This window comes from Canis lupus, chromosome 10 (assembly GCF_048164855.1).
Source record: "Canis lupus baileyi chromosome 10, mCanLup2.hap1, whole genome shotgun sequence".
NCBI lineage: Eukaryota > Metazoa > Chordata > Mammalia > Carnivora > Canidae > Canis > Canis lupus.
The window spans coordinates 42169273-42179171 of NC_132847.1; the positions used below are offsets into that span (position 1 = coordinate 42169273).

Sequence of the window (9899 nt, forward strand, 5' to 3'; positions counted from 1 at the left end):
CGGGGGTAATCCAAACAGCCGCTCTTACTTGAAGCTGTACTGTAGTCTTCTGTGTAAACAGGATTAAGATCTGTTAGGTAGTCTGTGTGGGACAGGTTGAGAATCTGACGGCAAGAACAGGTGGCTTAAGCCTTCTTGATGTTAATACTTATCTTTGTGGTGAAAAAAAAATGACACTGGGTGTTATGCTAATGTTGGCAAATTGAATTTATTTTTTTAATTTTTTTATTTTTTTGGCAAATTGAATTTAAATAAGTAATAACAAAAGAAAAAAAATGAAAGTAGGTCCTGTTATACTGGCTTGACTGGGAAGCTATCATTTTCGGATGTCTCAAAAGCGTGATTCCCTGTTTTTCACGATCATCACATTCGGAGGGGCTAGACCAAAGCATCACCTGCACTATTAGCGAGTAGATGATGCACCCCTGAGTTCTGTGCTTTCCTGGAGAAGCAGGCGCCGCCAGCCCTCGGGAACGCGCAAGGCTCCGGCGATGCGCCCCAACGGCCAGCAGGGGGCGCGCGAACTCAACGTAAAGGCTCACCTGGCGCCGCCCACCAGCCGGACCCCCGGCTGCCAGGGACGCTCTCCAGGACGACCGCAGCTGCTCCGCAGGGAGCGGGGTCTCGACCCAGGTGAGGGGCCCGGGCTCCGGGGTCGCGTGGGACCCGGGGACCCAGCAGGCTCTCCCCTGTCGGGCCTGACCGCGGGGGACTGTGCTCCGCGGGGCCGCGCAGCAGTTGAGCCCGGGCGCCGACCAGGGCGTTTCCTGGGGATGCTCCGCGGGGGCGGGGGCGGGGCGGGGAGCCGGTGCGTCTGCAGACCCAGGCTTGCTCTGCGGAGAAAAGATAGGGATGCGGGGCAAGGGGATACGCATCTACAGTCTGGACATGATCTCGGAAATTTTTAAACCCTGCAGTGGAGTGGCTGGGTCATACCACCAATACACGACTGAGATTTACTGGATCCAGAGGCAAAAGGCAAACTCTGTTCCCATATATACTTGCTTTTATTATTTTTACTATTTTAAAATGGTTCATTTATCTTAGAGCATTGAGAGTTGAAAACATTCTTCCCTCTCTTCTGTGTCATTGCCTGACATTTTCCAAAATTGTCAAAGTTGTCAAAGTTAAGGGAAGTCTGAGGAATTGTTTCCAATTAAGAGAAAAAAGGAATGCATGAGTGCTGGATGAAAGACTGGAGCCTGGATTAAATTCTTTAAATATAAAGGAATTGGGGAGGACAGTTGGCATATGTCTCTGAGTGATGGGACTATGTGAATTTTTTCTACTATTTTGAATGTTTCTGTAAGTTTGAAAATAATCTTAAAATAAAATTATTCCAAAATATGAATGCTCTCCTCAACCCCCACAAAATGATGTAATTAATCTGGTAGAGAATCTAGGCAACCTCTTTTTAAAAAAAAAGTTCCCCTGTTATTTGATGATGTAGCTTAGGTTCACAACCAGAGCACTATAATAACCTAGAAGTCCAGAGATTATGTGATCATACTATAGAAGGGTGCTAGTTCTTCTTTCTTAGATGGAGCTGTTCCTGGATGATGGGGAGTGTGTGGGGGTTGGTAATGGAGAAGGTGGGAGAGATGTGAGCAGAGGAGCAAGGAAAGAAGAAATGAGTAGAAGAGTTCAGGTTACAGAAAGGTACTTAATTCAGAAACCCTAGTAGAAAGGAAGGAAACAGAATTGAGGTGGGTGATTCAACAGGAAAAACAACCATAAGTGAGAACATTGAAATGAACCTCAGGGCAGAGTTTAATTTTATTTACAAATGTTTTTTCTCTTTTTTTCCTCTTTAGTGCCCCTTGGGGAATTAGTTGACTCCTAGGTATAGATAGTACTGTTCTTGGTTTTCTCTGGCTTCTTCCATGTTTCCACTATATGAATCCTCCATTCATTACTTTTAATGGTAAATTTTTATAGATATTAACTTTTTATTATTTTTAAGGAATCTGTAAGAAAATTTTATTGTGAGGAGTAATTCAATTTTAGGTAAAGTGTGCATCAGAATTTAATAAGGGAGGAAAGATGTTTTCAATAAATGGGTGCAGTGGGAGTTTCCAAGATAACTTTCCAGCAGCTGGTTGAGTGTCCATGTACTGGCACATCAAGTCACCCATCGAGAAGAGGTCTCGCAACCTTTGTTCGTCAGGCACCTTCCCATCTCAGGAATCTCTGGACCAAGCCTCTTCATTGTGTCAGTGCCAACATGAGAGAGAGGAGAGCAGTGCTGAGCCTCTGAAACTCTCCCAACAGATGCTACTCACTGTGTCCTCAGAGTAGATTTTTTAAAAATTTTATTTATTTATTCATGAGAGACACAGAGAGGCAGAGACACAGGCAGAGGGAGAAGCAGGCTCCATGCAGGGAGCCCCATGTGGGACTCGATCCTGGGATCATGACCTAAGCAGAAGGCAGATGCTCAACCAGTGAGCTATCCAGGCATCCCCTCAGAGTAGATTCTTATCAAACGGAGCATACGCGATCCCAAAGACCTGAAACTCTGTGCTTTTCCTAGACAGAGGACTCGTGCTTGAAATATATTAAAAGGACCATGTGCAAAAAACCATTCCTTGATTTTTTCAGAGAAGGATCAGTAGAAAATATTGTTACCCACTTTAAAAGTGAATAACTTAGAAGACAGGTCTCAAATCAGTGCAGAAACTGACATTATTTGCTATGACTGGCTGCTGCCTTTGTAGACAGAGGAAAGTGAGATTGTCTTACTTTTCCTTGTCTTTCAGCATCAACATAGAGGCGGGAAGAAAAAGCTGAAGGCTTAACAGTAATGTCCTACTCTTGAATGCCAGGCTCTCTGTGGATTAACCTTCAAATCTCTTTTCGGTGAGGCCTCGGGTCAGCAATCACTGAGGAGATCAGTTCCTAGAATCAGTGCTTCTCAGAAATTAATGACCTGGTAGGCCAGCCCCTTAGGAAGGAAACCGGCCTCATCCCGATCCCTGTTGTACTCACCCATTGGAATGAAGGAGTGATTGAATTGGGCCATGAGTCTTGCCCACTAGGTGGTGGTAGGAGGTATAGTGGAGGGACAATTGATTTTATTTTTTTATTTTTTTTTATTTTTTTTTTAAATTTTTATTTATTTATGATAGTCACAGAGAGAGAGAGAGAGGCAGAGACACAGGCAGAGGGAGAAGCAGGCTCCATGCACCGGGAGCCTGACGTGGGATTCGATCCCGGGTCTCCAGGATCGCGCCCTGGGCCAAAGGCAGGCGCTAAACCGCTGCGCCACCCAGGGATCCCGGGACAATTGATTTTAGAGGCAAAATGTGTGGGTCCTACCTTTGTACATATTCCAAATGGTTAACTTTCCTAAGCATCAGACGAGAGTACTGGCCTGCAAATGTCATGGGGATGTTGTGATAATCACTTGGGACCATGTGCCTGAAAGAGTGTTAAAATAACAGAGCCCTGTCCATAAGTTAAGCTTAGTATAACTGTCATTGAACTTTTGACTTTGTGTCCTTATCCCTGGGCATTCAGCATCTAATCTTGAAAGAGTGTATGCCCAAGGGAACATTCTATTCAGTTTCCTACAAGATGCTACCTTTACCCTATGTGACCCAGGGTCATATATTCTCTGTTGGGGGTTCACAGCAAAGGCATTAACTTGGCACCAGACCTTCTCTTCAGAAAAAGTAATTCATCTGTCCTGTTAGTCCTGTTATTTCAAGCATCCTTCTTCCTAGATTGTGGAATGCCAGGCTCCACGTGCAACCTAGAGTTCATATAAGAGGGAGAATCAAAAAGGGATGTGATATCAAGCCATGGAGTGAGATAAAAAGAATATCATGAGGTCAGACATGTAGCAGAATCTGACCCCTGCCAAACCTGTCTGTCCCCATTCTGCTTTCAAAAGTACTTTGCATCTCCTATCTCTTGCAGGTGCCTGCACAGTTTCCTTGGGTGGGTGGCTTTCTAGAACAGTTCTACCAAGATTCTTTCTCTGAGCAGTGACTTAGAGCAGCCAAGGAAGTAGATATGATGTTGTTCATGGAGTCAGGAAAATGCTTCTCAATGTCATCTTTGAGATCCACTAACTCATGGCTCACTCTGGTCTCCTTACCTTAGGCTTCCACCCTCTGACTGGACAGTACCAACCCACTTTCCTTTTTTTCACCATATAACCACTGGATGCTTTTCTTCAAAGAGAGCCCACTTTGTCACCAAATCCCACACTGTCAGACTATCCTTCACCCCAACCTTTGACCTTTTCCTTTCCAACCGAAAACACACTCAGACATAGGACCCTATTTCCAATCCAGACCCCATGTTGTCTTTGGACCACACCTCATCACCTGGCACCCTCCTACCCTGATCCCGCTCTCTCTCAGGATCTCAACAACTCCCCTAAGGTGACATACCCTTTGGATTCCAGTGGTTCAGTCCTCTCCCTCCCTAGTCTTCCATGGCTTCAAGTAAGGGCCACCAAATTTTTCAGCTATGTGAAGCCCTGGACTGTGGCCTCCTGCATGACTTCAGGTGTGTCCCATGACACAACCTTGGATACATCAGGCTTTCACTCACTCTGCCTCTGGGAGCACATTTCCTCAGGTCAGCCAGTCTAGCATCCCCACTCCCTACAAAATTTCTCTGGAAGAAATGTTTCCATAAACAAATTATTATTTTAATTTTTTTAATTTTTAAAATTTATGATAGTCACACAGAGAGAGAGAGAGAGAGAGAGGCAGAGACACAGGCAGAGGGAGAAGCAGGCTCCATGCACCGGGAGCCCGACGTGGGATTTGATCCCGGGTCTCCAGGATCGCGCCCTGGGCCAAAGGCCGGTGCTAAACCGCTGTGCCACCCAGGGATCCCCCATAAACAAATTAGAAAATTGATTGATTCTGAGTTATCACATCCTCCAAAGTGGTCTCTATTGTGAGTAGAGATATCTATTTCCAGAATATAATTTTCTTCTGAAAGGAGATTTATATCTTCTGCCTCAGCCACATTAGGGTAAGTTCAAGGTTCGCCAGGAGCTCAGGCTTAGAGGAACAGAGGGCCAGCTTCAGTTCATAAGGACAGCCAGCTTTGACCTCCTGAAGGTGATCAGGATTAGGGAGGAATGGAGACAGTGGCATTCTACACACACCAGCATCTCAGCTTCTTTCATTTGTGTTTGTGAAGGTATCTCAATTTTAAGATCTTGTTAGTATCAACCCAAGAATATGGGCACCTGGTGGCTCAGTGGTTAAGAGTCTGACTTCAGCAAAGGTCAGAATTTCAGGGTCCAAGATCAAGCCGAGCTTAGGGCTCCCTGCCTAGTGAGAAATTTTCTTGTCCCTCTCCTTCTTCCCCTCCCCTTGATCATGCGCTTTCTTTCTCTCTCAGATAAATAATTTTTTTTTAATACTAACACAGAAATAGAACAAGAAATACAAATGCTCAGGGGACTTTAAAAGTGAAAAAACCAAAGACCATGACCCAGGACAGAGGCCTAACAGTCCTTCCCTGTGCTCCTTCATTATCTAGAACATTGTATGGTTATGGGGTGGAGTAATTGGGATTGCACAGGCAGCACAGGGCCAGAAACTTCTCACTCAGCCTCTAGAAATGATAAGAGACAAGAAATGTCACATATCCCGAAAATGCAGCTGGACTCTTGGAGCTCTAGGTTGAGATGGGAAAGGGGAAGTCCTCATGACCTTGAATCTCTTAGTGGGGGACAGCTTTTCACCAGCTCCCATACTTCCCTCTATTCTGGACACAGGCTGGGAGATGAGCACTGCTCCCCAACATGCATTCACTAAACAGCTGTTTCTCAGGCACCTACTAGGTCAGTCACTGGAACACATGCCAGTTAACAGAATGGGCCAGAAAGAATCCTTCCATTGTGCTCATTTCATGAAGAAGGAAACAGAGCACATGGAGATGAAGGTCATAGAGACAGTTGGGAAGGTAGGTCTTCTGTCTCCCCAGTCTGAGCTCTTGACCACATGGTGGGACAACCACTGTCCACAATAAGCAAAGAGGCTGCTGAGAATCTGAGGGAAGCCTTTGGGATGGTTAACTTTATGTGTCAACTTGGGTGTAATATCCAGATATTTGGTCCAACATTCTAGATGTTTCTGTGAAGCTATTTTTTTAGATGAGATTAACATATTAGTAGATTCTGAGCAAACCAGATTGCTCTCCAAATGTGGGGGAGCCCCATCCAATCCACTGAAGACCTTAATAATGTTGTGCCCAAGATTGCGAATCTGAGAAACCACCAAGGAACCGACACCGATGCAAGCGCACGAGGGTTTATTTACAAGCTCGAGTTTGGGTCCAAGTATACCCGGCACAGCGGAGCAAAGACTTGGACCCCGAAGTGGGTTACAGCTGGGTTTTTTATAGGCTGGTCTAGGGGATTTTCAGAAGGGGTGGAGGAATTTCTCAAGTTCTGTTTACATTCTGATATGGGGCTTTCAAGGGCATTGAGCTCTGTTCTCATTCTAATATGGGACTTTCTACCACAGGTGTGGGCTCTGTTGTCTTTCTGATATGGAATTCTCTGCCGAGGACAATTCTGAGCTCTGTTGTCTTTCTGATATGGGATTACCTGCCGAGGACATTCTGCAGTTTTTCCTATAAAGTTCAGCTCTTATTCACAGGGGCCTAAGATGGCTGTACTTGTGCTAATGCTAAACTTGAGGTGGAATGGCCTTGATTTTTCTCAGCTTCCACAAATAGAAAAAGACTGACCTTCCTGGAGAAAGTGAAACTTGTGCCAGCAGACCACATTTGTAGCTCTTCCAGGGGTCTCCAGCCTGTGGGCTTCTCTGCAGATATTGGATCTGCCTGTCTCCACAACTCATGAGCCACTTCCTCAAAATAAATCTATATTTATAGTCTGGTTCTGCTTCTGGAGAACTCTAATACAGTCTCAGAGAATAATTTCTCCAATCCCCATTTTTTGCTAGGCACAGCAGGCACCCTTCCCTAAAGGCAGACATTAACAGTATGATTAACTTTGTCATCACGTTCCTCACAACTGTTACACACCATCTTGTCTCCCTGAGGTTGATGGCATTTGTCAAACACTTCACTTGGCAGTAGTGTTTTCTCAAACCTGAATTTGGATGGGGTTTGCATGAGGCTGTGTATGAACTGTCTTTTCTGCTTTTCTTGCACTTGCAATCTCAGGCTCTGAGTGCCTCCCTCCCCTGACAACTAGTCATCCTGCAACTGGCCTTTAAATGTAGCCCGAGGCAGAGAACCAGACATGCAGCAAGCAGCCCCAGGAGAAAGCAGCCAGCCAACAACACCACTTTGCAACTGAAATGGATCACACTTGACATCAGTGCAGCCCACAGCCCTGGAGAGCACACAGTTGCTGAGCTTCTTCAGTTCTTCATCCTCCAGCTACAGCTGCCTCTTACAGGCCCGCAGTTCTCGATGCCCACTCTTATTTTATTGAGCAAATGAGTTCCTGTGGGAGGAATCTTCCTAATGACTGACTTTAAGGGAAAGTTGACAGACTCCCTTTTAAAATACTCAGGCAGTAGATTTTTCTGCCAATTGAAACAAGTTTGCAGCTGGCCCTGGAGTAACCCTTCTCCCAATACTGTGCAGGCTGCTGTCATGTCAGTGTCATCCATCCGGGGGACACTCCTATTAGCCACATGTGCATAGGACAATTCTGTGCTCCCAGCAACCACTTGCATCTTCTCAGTCTCAAGAAAGACGTGGAGAGACAGTTGACTCAGCGCTGCCCGTTCCTATCGTTCCACCTGCCGAGGACATGTCGCTGAGCCAGTGGGCACTCTCACAGCTCTCCTGTTCCAGGTTCTGAAGTTGTTCTTGACTCTCAACACCTTCATGTTTCCAGATGTGTAGTTGCACTGTTTTGAGCTAATGAGCATTCTGCACCTTGTGGGATCAGAACATAGCAGTGCCCAAACACAGGCACAGATGAGGCCCTGGATCCTTGGGTGTAGACGTGTGGGTTGGGTTCCTTGTATTTAGTGTGTTGCTATGCAGGACTGGACATCTGAGGGCCTTGAGCTCCACAGCACAGGAATCAGCAGGCAGGGAGGGTGGTGGGAAGCTGAGGGCACCCTGGCTTCTGAAGCTGGCAAACCTTGGCTGCTTGCATGATGGGCACCTGGGTGCCAAGCTCTGTCTCCCCACCAACCATCGCAGGTGGACTGGAAGTGCCTGGGGATGGAAATTTAGTGGGGATTGCACTCTCCTTACCCCTGCCTCTGGTCCTGTGGTTTGGTTCCCCAAGACTTTCCAGTATTTAAGGATCAATACTCTGGGATTGATACCAAATGTGCTTATATAGAGATTTTCAGAGCAAGACTTACTCTTTGCTCTAGACAGAATAAGGAAACTATTTTTGCCTGCATTAAAGTCTCTGGTTGTTGACAAGTAACCTATTTGTAGCCTGAAGGGACATCCTCAGAAAGAGTTCCCATTTCTGCTTAGATTCCAGGCCCCACCTCCAGTCTTGGTCACCGCCCTAGTCACACGTGGCCACCAGGGGGGCGGTCTTCCCTAGGGAACTCCATTTCAATCTGACCCTGCTTTCTGTTTCCTTTTAGCCACAGCTGCTGTTACATCACATTTGATGGAAATCAAAACAAAGCCTCGGTTGCAGGTGTTTCTGCAAAACCTAGAGATTTCATTTGATTTTTTTCTTTATACTTGTGACAAGCTGCTCTTTAGGGAAACCTTTAAACTGAGACCACAACAGAGCAGGAAGCCCTGTGTGAATGGGCTGAGAGGTCAAGAGGGTGAATGCCCAGGGTGCTGTGGGGACTTCTGCCTTGGAGAGGAAGGAAACTGTTAGGACAGGGGAATGTGTCCTGGAATGTGGAGGGGAGGGCAGGGGTAGATGCCATAAGGTTAAAGAAATAACATGTTCTTCTGCACTTCCATCTAGGTATGTATTGTCTATCCTCAGATATTCATACAAGCCACCATGTCATCACTGAATATAAGACCCTTCTTTGGAATGAGGAATGAATTGGTCAGCCTTCTCTAGAATTCACAACGGAATTCTGGTTTTTGAGGCTTTTTCCATTGGAGGCCAGTTATTTAAGCATAAGACACACAATTTGGAAGATTTGTAGAAAGAGACAATATTCTCATTTATAGCCATCTGAAGAAAAATAAGACAATACGTACCACATTTTAAGTTGTTACTCATGGAAGATGCAATGGTAGGTGCCTTTAATCTGCATGAGTTCAGTTAATATTCACAATATTCTGTTATAAGCGTTAAATCTGTTTTTTACTCTTGAATTATACACAATTCACTCTTGTTCTATGGATTTCCATGATTAATGTTGTATTTTCAGCTGATTTCCACCAATTTTTTTCTTTGCTTTTAAATTAAGAAAGAGAATGCCTAACTCAGCTTTCCATTCTATTACTGAAGAAAGTCTTTCTTTTGTCCATGAGAATTTTGTTATTTGAGGATCCACCAAAGATTATGATATTCGGGGGCACCTGGGTGGCTCAGTTGGTTAAGTGACTGCCTTTGGCTCAGGTAATTATCTCAGAGTCCTGAGTTGGAGCCCTACATCAGGCTCTCCACTCAGTGATGAGACTTCTTCTCCCCTCCTTCTCTTTCTGTGATCTCTACTGCTCTCAAATAAATAAAAACTTTAAAACAAATACTGTGATATTCATAAAATTAGGAAACATCACCAGTGAGTAACATAAAAGAATTCTTATCCTACCAAACTCACTAGAAAAAGAAGTGTGATATTAAGCCCTTGTAGTAAACCAGGGTCACAGTAATGGGTAAATAACCTAATTAATAAAGCCAATAATTCCAGGAACATTATTTTATGAGTAGTAATAGATGATTTGATGAAGGATTGAGTTATCTATTTCTGCCTAGTGAGTTCTTAAAGATGAGCAGC

General features: G+C 44.9%; 1 long non-coding RNA gene across 1 annotated transcript; it reads left to right on the forward strand.

The window, feature by feature from the left end:
- Positions 1-524: 524 nt before the first annotated feature.
- Positions 525-9648, forward strand: LOC140641523 (uncharacterized). Its single transcript, XR_012038035.1, has 3 exons — positions 525-633; positions 2760-2932; positions 8912-9648. It is a non-coding gene; the product is annotated as an uncharacterized lncRNA (long non-coding RNA).
- Positions 9649-9899: the final 251 nt, after the last annotated feature.